Source organism: Harpegnathos saltator, unplaced genomic scaffold (genome assembly GCF_003227715.2).
Source record: "Harpegnathos saltator strain DR-91 unplaced genomic scaffold, Hsal_v8.6 scaffold168, whole genome shotgun sequence".
Lineage (NCBI taxonomy): Eukaryota > Metazoa > Arthropoda > Insecta > Hymenoptera > Formicidae > Harpegnathos > Harpegnathos saltator.
Window position 1 is genome coordinate 630,116 of NW_020229948.1, and position 10,515 is coordinate 640,630.

The following is a 10,515-nucleotide window of genomic DNA, read 5'->3' on the forward strand; positions in this document are numbered from 1 at the left end:
GATTTCAACGTTCAAGACAAAAAACGTCCTGGTAGGCCGAAAACGTTTGAAGATGCGGAATTGCAGGAGTTATTGGATGAAGACCCAACACAAACTCAAAAACAATTGGCAGAAAAGTTGAATGTGAGCCGAGTAGCAATTTGTGAACGATTACAAGCGATGGGAAAGATCCAAAAGATGGGAAGATGGGTGCCACATGAATTGAATGACAGGCAATTGGAAAATCGAAAAATCGTCAGTGAAATGCTGCTTCAAAGGTATGAAAGGAAGTCATTTCTGCATCGAATAGTAACGGGTGATGAAAAATGAATTTATTTCGAAAATTCCAAGCAAAAAAAATCATGGTTATCACCTGGCGAAGGCGGCCCATCGACTGCAAGGCCAAATCGCTTTGGTCGCAAGACCATGCTCTGTGTCTGGTGGGACCAGGTTGGTATCGTATATTATGAACTGTTGAAACCTGGAGAAACAGTTAATACTGATCGCTACCAGCAACAAATGATCAATTTGAACTGTGCATTGATCGAAAAAAACTGTGCATTGATCGAAAAAACGTCCACAATACGCTCAAAGACATGATAAGGTGATTTTGCAGCATGACAACGCGCCGTCTCATACAGCAAAACTAGTCAAAGAAGTGTTGAAATCACTTGGATGGGAAGTTTTATTGCATCCGTCGTACTCTCCAGACCTGGCCCCATCCGACTACCACCTTTTCGCATCGATGGGGCACGCTCTTGCAGAACAGTACTTCGCCGATTTCGAAGAAGTTAAAAAATGGCTCGATGAATGGTTTAGCTCAAAGTAGAAACAGTTCTTTTGGAATGGCATCCATAAATTGCCTGAGAGATGGGCAAAATGTATAGAATCAAATGGCCAATACTTTGAATAAATATATTTTAACTATCCATTGTAAATAACGTGTTTTCTTTAGCGAAAAAACCGGAAAGGAATTACCGACACACCTGGTATATTCAACATCATACGTATGCATAATTTTTGAAAAAGTTTGATGGCCGAAAATGATTAATAACTTAATTGATTAATAAAGAGAAATATGACGAGTTCTGAATTAAAGTGTAGCAAATCGAGAATTTTCAAACTGCTCTATTTTCGATTCTAATTGATCGAAAAACGGGTTTCAGGGGGTTGTGAGATACGTCAACAGTAATAATTTCTCACAGTATCAAGCCAATCGAAGAGGATCCAAAAAACGGCCTAATTGACATCCATTTCTTTTCTCTTATTTTTATATTTTAAGATATTTAAGATAGTAGTTATTGCCTCACCCTATATAATATTGAGTAAAAATATTAAAATTTTACAAAAATTGAAATAATCTATGCATATAGGTAAGGGAGGGGTTAAATATACATTTAAAAAACTCTATCATCAATCTATATCATGGAGATGTGTATGTTATTAAAAAATGCAGACATTATAACGCTCCGCTCGGCTCGTCTCGCCTCGCCTCGCTCCATCCTCGCGGGGGCGACGAGTCGCGGATCAGTCGCGTTTCGGTTCGTCTGATCGGCCCCCGCTATCTTCCGCGCTCTTCCGCTGCGGACCGACGAATGGGTGTTCGCTGAGGGAGGTTGGAAGAGGGGTTTTCAATTCTTTCACTTCTCCGGACGAGAAGTTATTCTGTTTAATCACTCGGCTTCACCGCCGATTTATTTGTTTTATTTCTTACATTGATATTCGCTATACAATTGTTCGCGGAGATAAACGGTTGTCTTATACGGCTTACGCTAGCGGCCTTGCTCAGGAATAGGATACGAATTCGTACCGATAAATGTTTACACTTGCGGGCCACGAATTGCGACCGACAGCGTGCTCGAGATCTGTCATGAATGACGAGGGTCGTCCGCGCTGGCCGGCGGGAACAATAAGATGCACGCAGTTCCTGGTAACTAGAAATATCGGAATAAAAGAGACAGACGATGAGCGCCGCAAATGACTGGTAGACGGAAATACTGCTACTCAGAGATAATTATCATAAATGTCGCAGATAGGTCAATTACAAACATATAAGCGGATGAATGCCGCACAGATCGCGCCCGCAATTGGTAGTATCGATAATAGACCGGCATACTTTTAAAATTCCGTAATGATTCGCGTCCGGTGACCTCAATAAAGGTAGATATTATCACGTCGTACACGACTCGCGTCTGGTAATTTGAACAAAAACCAGGTGACTATTATAAATTGTGACGTGGCAGCCGGAAAAGCGCCCGTCCCAGGCCGAACCTTCGGCCCTTACACAGGGGTGCGGGGGGGGGCGAACAGTGCATCGCGCGAGTATTACGGAGGAGGGAGCGCCGCCTTGCCCTCCCCCGCATTAATTAGTGTTAGTAATAGGAGCGCGCAGGTGGAACGGTCCCGCGTCCCCGAGCTCTGTGCCCCTGGACCTCCTGCGCCGCCCATTAAGACCGGAGGGACCAGTGGAGGAGGGAAGAGGACGACACCCTTCAGCCAGACCGCCACCCCAGGTGAATGCGTTTCTTTACGAATATTATTATCGATTCCGTATCGTAGTGAAAGATTCTCGCTGCCGATTTCGTTGTCCACAGGCCTGCAGGGATATCGCACCAAACGGTCGGCGTTCCCGTGCTCGAAACGTGAACGCCGGCTAGACAAAGCCGGCCTAGGCGACACGACAGCGGGAGTGCGAGCGAAAGAGAGAACGCGCGAGAGTGAGACCGAGACCCGTTCCGCGGATCAACAACAAAGATCCGCGGAAGGATTCCCGTATTGGGAGATGAAACGAGGAACGGGGAGAGAAACGTAGCGAGACACAACAATGAAGAAAGGAGCGACACTGTTTTTGGGGAGAATAAAAGAGCGAACTCCCGTCTTCGCTCACTCTTCTCTCCTATCTCGAATCTCGGGGATCGTTAGTCTGCTATCGGCTAATACGAAAAAAGTATCGCTTGGAGTATCGCCTGGATCGCTACGAAAAGGAGTGTCGTGCCGATAACGAACCAAAAAGGATACCGTTTACCGGGAGTGAGAGGAGAAGTTTGGTGGAGTTCCACGCGCCCAGGGGGTTGCCGTTGGTGGCGGAGTTGCGGAGGAGCGAACAGAGGAACGAGGAAAGCGAAGGACCACGCCGCCGGGAGGTTCCCGACTCTGTAAAACCGTCCACCTGCTTCACTATTTCGGTATCCCGGGCGTACCGTGTCTCGTAGTAATTAGCGGCGTAGAGCAAATTTCGAATTCGCGAGAGCGTCTCGCGGAGTGTACCGTTTCGAGAGGTCGGATCGTGCCGGTCCCCGGAAAGAATAAAGACTGAGATAAGCGAAGCGCGTCTCGATTCTTGTGTCTTCCCGACTAAATCCCGGACTCCCGATCGAACCCTCCCGTCTACCGACTGTAAAATACCGCGGAGCTACCGGTCCCGCCGAATTCGCGTGTCTCGGTCTTGGGTAGTGTACCGTCTCGTGTTGGTGAACGGTGCAGCCGCTGCACCTGGCGCCCAACCCCTTTGGTGCAAGCGCGAACGACCGAGGCGCGTGGACCGACGGCCGTTTGCCGACGGCGAGCGAAAATCGCGTCGCAAAATATCGCACAAGATTCGCGACCGATGATATCAATAAGGTACAGGTAAATATGATAAACGTCGCCAATAACTCGCGACCGGCACTCTTAACAAAAACCAATTGAGTATTATAAATGTCGCACACGACTCGCAACCGGTGATATCCTTACGGTACGGGTAAATATTATAAACTTCGTCAATGATTCGCGACTGGCGGTATCAGAAAGTAAATATTATAAACGTCGCAATCCGGTCGTGAGGAATAGTAGCATATTATAATATTGTTGCGCTCATTCTCGCACTCGCGCTTGCACTCGGGTAAATGAAAACACCCGCGTAACGACTAAGAAGCTTTAATATTTACAGCACAACTCGCTCACGCTTTAAACAAGAATAATTCTCTATTTTAATAATTCTGAATTCTCGCGTCTATCTTCGATGACAGCTTGCCAGAGACTCTCTGTCAGCTGTTCTTGTTGTTTACTTCTTATCGATTTTCCGTCGTCAGGACAATCCTCGCTCAGATGCCAAAATCAGCATCAGATGCCTAAGGCTCGCGGACAACGGACGCTGCCACAAACCTTGTGGGTCGGATACAACAATACTAATGAACGCCGAGACGATATTTAGCAATCCCGCAGAACGGTAACTAATTGCTGCTGACTATTGCAACAGAACTTATACTATTTCTGCGTGGCGGCTAAGTGCTGCCGACGCAGAAGGACGAGCACTTAGAAATCTGCGGAGACGGTGGCTAACTGCTGCCGACCTCTTGCAACAGAAACTTATTCTATTCTGCGTGGCGGCTAACTGCTGCCGACTCTCGCAACAGAAACTTATTCTATTCTGCATGGCGGCTAACTGCTGCCGACGCAGACGGACGAGCACTTAAAAATTTGCGGAGATGGTGGCTAACTGCTGCCGACTCTTGCAACAGAAATTTATTCTATTCTGCGTGGCGGCTAACTGCTGCCGACGCAGACGGACGAGCATTTAGAAATCTGCGGAGACAGTGGCTAACTGCTGCCGACTCTCGCAACAGAAACTTATACTATTTCTGATCCACGCGGATCGTATCAGTGAGACGCCAGTCGTCCGTCTAGTGCGTGTCGCCGGGTCTTGTAAAATTCTCCCGATGATGCGGTACGGTATTTGGAAATTTACTCACCGGCCGTACTTTCGGAACTGGCTTCTCGTTTCTCTGGTCTTTTCGGTCCTACTCGGTTTTCTAAGCTGGTACTTCTGCTATTCGAGGAGCTCTGTTCCGAATACTGTCTTGCTCCGAGATGACTGTATCCCGATCTCGTCGAGAGAGCGGGTTGTATACTCTTTATTTGCGTGAACGGGGGTACGTTCTAATGATAAGGGGGGTTATCTTCGAATTCTGCGAAATCGGCGCATGCGAAATTTAGGATTACCCCTTTTACGTACCCCGTTCACGACTTCTCCCGAGCGGATGATTGCTCGTATTATTTCGGCGTCTAACGCCTTACAAGGGCTATATAAACCCATGGGGAAACGGATTTCGCCGTACTTGCGCAGGTAAGTAGTACTCATGGAACAATGAAAAACGCTAAATGGATAGAGTGCGCTTCTCAAGCGTTTTCGAGAAAAAACGCTTCAAAGTTTTGCGCGCTACATAAGTGCCGCTATAGTAGCAGGGCGATCAAGCAGCGGCGGAGCGTACTAGGCGAAGCGCTACGGAGCTGCGGGTCGCCTGTTCGTGTCCCGCCTGATTTCCAATTTTTTTTACTTTTTTTTGCACTAATAGAGTATTGCAGTTAAATATGTAATAATGCGCACGAAATAGGTGGTTTCGTCGGACATTTTGCTTGCAGTATGTTAATATAAAAAAAATATATTTTTGCATGCATATAGGCGGCGCAATTAATTTATACGATATGTACGTAATGTACTAATGTTTCTTTATTTTAAAAGTAAAAAAATATATACAAACTTTAAAGAAATCAGTCAATGCAACTAGTTCACGTGTACATTTTAACGTTTTATACCTGCGCCGGCCGACCCTTAAAAGCCGGTTCCCTTATTGTAAGCATGTGGATAGGCGAAGCGAACAAAGAGTTTCTTTGATCCTATGGCAAATTTTGTCCAAGGGTCGACCGTTGCGGTCGGCGCAGGTATAAAACGTTAAAATGTACACGTGAACTAGTTGCATTGATGGATTTCTTTAAAGTTTATATGTATTTTTTTACTCTTAAAATAAAGAAACATTAGTACATTACGTACATATCGTATAAATTAATTGCGCCGCCTATATGCATGCGAAAATATATTTTTTTTTATTAACATACTGCAAGCAGAATGTCCGACAAAGCCACCTATTTCGTGCGCATTATTACATATTTAACTGCAATACTTTATTACTGTAAAAAAAAGTAAAAAAAAATTGGAAATCAGGCTGGACACGAACAGGCGACCTGCAGCTCCGTAGCGCTTCGCCTAGTATGTTCTGCCACCGCCGCTGCTTGGTCGCCCCGCTACTATAGCGGCACTTATGTACCGCGCAAAACTTTGAAGCGTTTTTTCTCGAAAACGCTTGAGAAGCGTACTCTATCCATTTAGCGTTTTTCATTGTTCCATGAGTACTACTTACCTGCGCAAGTACGGCGAAATCCGTTTCCCCATGGGTTTATATAGCCCTTGTTAGTGCCGCGGCACTGATGGACGGTGCGGTACAGGGAAGGTTGCGGCGAGCTTTGGCCGTGCGGCGACCGGTCATTGTTGCCGACACATTGTTGTCGTAACTGGGACAAGGGAATACTTGCTCCTCGTTACAACATTGACAAAACATCTTCAATATATGAACTTATATTGTCGTATGTATACATTATATATTTTTTATCAATGTATACTAATACAATGGTATAGGTTAAGTTAAGTTAAATTGAATTTTTCTGAGATAGAAATGCAGGAAAAGAAGCCTCTGCCTCCTTGTACATAAGTCGCTGCTAAGCTAAGCTGCTCGTTCTACGTAGTTTCGCCCATCCCGCAAGCGCTGCTGAACTTTCCCATTATTCCCTCATGTTAGTGAGAGCTTAGTTCGTACTAGACGAAAGTTGTGGTGGCGTATACTCAATAGGGTAGTAAAGCGGCTGCTTAGGGGAGGAGGCAGTTCGAGTTTTACATCAATGGTCTTAAGGGAGATTTTTAAAGAGAACTTTTGTTTTGTACTTTACAGGTTTTCATGCGCCGTCTTGTGATGAGATTTAATCAACGTCAAGAAGATTAAAATTAGTAATTCACACGATCCTCTCAGAAGCCAATGGGATTCTGGCTCCAAAAAAATGGAAAACTGCTCATGTATTTAATCTGCGGTTGAGTGTAGAACCAAAAGAGGCAGCTTTATCTATTGTTAGGAGAAACAGAACAATTGACATTCTGATGTCAGGACATAGAAGGCATATTAACAATTATTATGCGCGGAAGGTATATTTGTACGATGTGAAAAGTTGCTGAGAGTTGGCAAGACATGTCGGAATGTGAAAAGTGCCTACTGGCTGCGTTACTTATTTTTACTTTCTTCCACTTTGCCTTTTATTTATCCTATTTCATATAATATTATTACGGACATAATAGTGACTCATAAGTGACACTACATAATATTGGTTAAATGTACTTAGGAGATCGCGGGCAATATATCTTTAATTCATTCAAAAGTTTTGCTAAACCTTGACAGAATTCTTATCTGTCAATCCTATTGATTTTTCTTTTCAAAGACATTTCATATTTTAACAAAGCACTTTATCTCCTGTTCGCTCGCTTCTCATTTTATGATTGCATAATACACCATGATATATGCAAATAGAACAAGAATTATTCTTAATAAACCCATCAGATTCGATATTTTTGCGACTTCAGTAGCAGTGGCAACGGAAGATTTACTAATATATATTTTCTATTTTCAGTGCGGGCATTGCAAAATCTTAAACTAAGTTGAGTTATATTGTGTCTAAGTTTGAGTGGTTGCGAGAATTTTAAAGATGCATAGTTGCGAACGATTTTCTCTGCTCTCTCCTTGGGATCGCTAGACATTGCAATATAAAAGTGACTCTGTGTCGTTATATTTCCTTTTTACCATACTTATAGGACTCAAATGAAGCTCTTAATCAATTTAGTAAAGAAGAAGAGTGTTCGTCTGAACGCTTCTGGCTAGAATGTACAACGAATGAGGAAGCTGAGCGACCTTTCAGTGTTTTGTTGCATGATTACAGACTCATGTGACTTTTTCAAAAGTGCTCCATCGAACGTTATATCTAGATATGTCCGTAGCGAACAACATGTCGCAGCATAATCTCAAATCACCAACTTTCAAACTATCCACGTTGTTTTAGATATAATAAAATACTTATACAGGGTGCACGATTTATCTGAAGACATTGAAATATCTCGAGAACTATGCATTGGATAAAAAAAAGTGGTTAATGAAAGTTGTTAGTCTCGAAGGGGGACATCCAATGATACCAAACTCGACCTTCCACCCCACCCCCTGCGGGTGGGGGTTGGGGGCAACTTTGAAATCTTAAATGGAAACCCCCATTTTTTATTGCAGATGCGGATTCTACGCCACAAAATACGTAAATTTTGTCCGAAACTTTTTTTTTTATTTGTGATAGATGGCGCTGTAATCGCAAAAAATTATATTTTCCGCTATTCTCCAGAAATGATCATTGGATTGAGAAATAAAAAATACCTGTTCAATATTTTTAAAGAACATAATAAAAGTTATTCCCCCCCCATCCTCTCGGGGTAGGGTGGGTGATAACGTTCAAATCTCAAATGGGAACCCGAATCGAAAAGGGAACTGCTCGACGCGCCACTGTGGGTGTATGGCGAACTACGGCTTATTATAAAAGGCAGTGCAATGTGGTCCCAATGCGGTCCCCAAATGTGGGTCCCCATTTGAGATTTGAACGTTATCACCCACCCTACCCCGAGAGGATGAGGGGGGAATAACTTTTATTATGTTCTTTAAAAATATTGAACAGGTATTTTTTATTTCTCAATCCAATGATCATTTCTGGAGAATAGCGGAAAATATAATTTTTTGCGATTACAGCGCCATCTATCACGAATTAAAAAAAAAGTTTCGGACAAAATTTACGTATTTTGTGGCGTAGAATCCGTATCTGCAATAAAAAATGGGAGTTTCCATTTAAGATTTCAAAGTTGCTCCCAACCCCGACCCCCAGGGGGTGGGGTGGGAGGTCGAGTTTGATATCATTGGATGTCCCCCTTCGAGACTAACAACTTTCATTAACCACTTTTTTTTATCCAATGCATAGTTCTCGAGATATTTCAATGTCTTCAGATAAATCGTGCACCCTGTATATGCCGAGAATCTTTGGTTAAGACGAATTAATAAATAACATAGTTTCGTGATTGATAAGACCGATTTAGATATGATTGCAATTCTCTTTAAATCTTCAATCATTTTAATCAGATGCCGATATTTCTAAGCTGTCTTCGGTATCGACTGCAGATAGCTTCATATTTGCATCGGTACAAAAGTTAGAATATTTGTGTTCGAATATACGACGTTTGGCTGTAGTTATAGATGAAAATCGTCAGCTAAAAGTAACTGGACATTCTATCATTATAAAAATTAATCATTCATAAACACACACAGTGAGAATTATGCTTATATTGATTTAGAACCTATAATCAGAACGGTTGTCTGTAGACAGCAATGACTGTCTACAATTCTAATTTTCAGATAAGATCTCACAGTTCAGTACGACATATCTGTAGTAAACGTGGCTTCTCTTTCTATATCGAATCGTATTACTTCCAATGTAGCGACGAGATGGAGAGATTCCTTAGACATATATAAAAAGAGAAATGTTTCGTTGAGAAAGAAGAGAGAGCAGATATTTATTGTAAATATGGATGATAATGCATGGTCGCTTGTCTGAAAAAGCTACGAATTAAATAATAAAAAGCTATGTTTCAGAACTCTGCAGATGCGGAAGCAAAATCTTTACCGGTGCCGATTAGTCATCCATCCATTGGACATAGGGATTATTAAATATTGACGTAGACTTTATCTCTTCAATCATGAGCCAGTTCATCGAATAGGAAGGTTCGCACAACTAGATTAAGTGAACACAACTTTGTCAACATCAGGTTGAAGATGACGAAAGCGAGAGGCGAGGATCGACAAAATGCAGTTGTTCAGTTTGATAATAATTGGGCTACTTGGGAAAGATATACCAAGAGTTTTGACTATCTTTTTATTTTGTTAATAGGGAAGAAATCCTCATGGATTACCCCGCCCCTTTGGGTTATGCCGGACTCTTATATCGGCTAAAACCCCCCGGGATGCTTACCAGGCGGGCTAGAGTGAAGGAGTCGGGGGAACCATGTGCCGACATTCCCTCCCTGACACCCCGACCCTGGGGCTCTGATCGAGCCCTTCGCCCAAGTGCCATGCTTTTCCATGCAGCAAGGGACGCGGCGCCCCGACCGGGCAAGTTGCCCGGTCAGGTTATCCAACCTGATCTTCTAACAGGAGAGAGGGGACACCCGCCCTCTCTCCTAGCCCCCCTCGATGTCGAGGGGGGCGGGGAGTGGGGCCTGTTCCCAACCGGGACACCTACTTCCCTTCCCCTCCCTTACCGTCGCGTGAGGGGCAAACCTTACGCCTGTACCCCCCTTCCCCAGACCCGAGCCTGTGGCGGTCGGAGCGGCCCCCGAGGGATTGGAGGCGGCTCCTAGTTTTGACTATCTATGCTAACTGAAGTTGGAAGACCTGATATTCAAATAGGATGTAGATAGTTGTTACGGCCTGGAGGAGGAACGTAACTTGACGCTTGCTTTCACAAACTTCGACGTATTTGCGTATTTGTTTTTGGTCAAAATCAAGAATCGGAATGACCCCTTTATTTGCCGCGGACGTATGTCGATGGTCCTTTATTAAGGTCAAGGAACTGAATCTCTTTACCTGGGATAGGACC

The 10,515-nt window shown here is 43.7% G+C and overlaps 1 long non-coding RNA gene across 1 annotated transcript; it reads left to right on the forward strand.

Annotated features, from left to right (window-relative positions):
* The first annotated feature begins 8,879 nt into the window (after positions 1–8,879).
* On the forward strand, positions 8,880–9,748 carry LOC112588182 (uncharacterized). Its single transcript, XR_003112614.1, has 2 exons — positions 8,880–9,438; positions 9,513–9,748. It is a non-coding gene; the product is annotated as an uncharacterized LOC112588182 (long non-coding RNA).
* Positions 9,749–10,515: the final 767 nt, after the last annotated feature.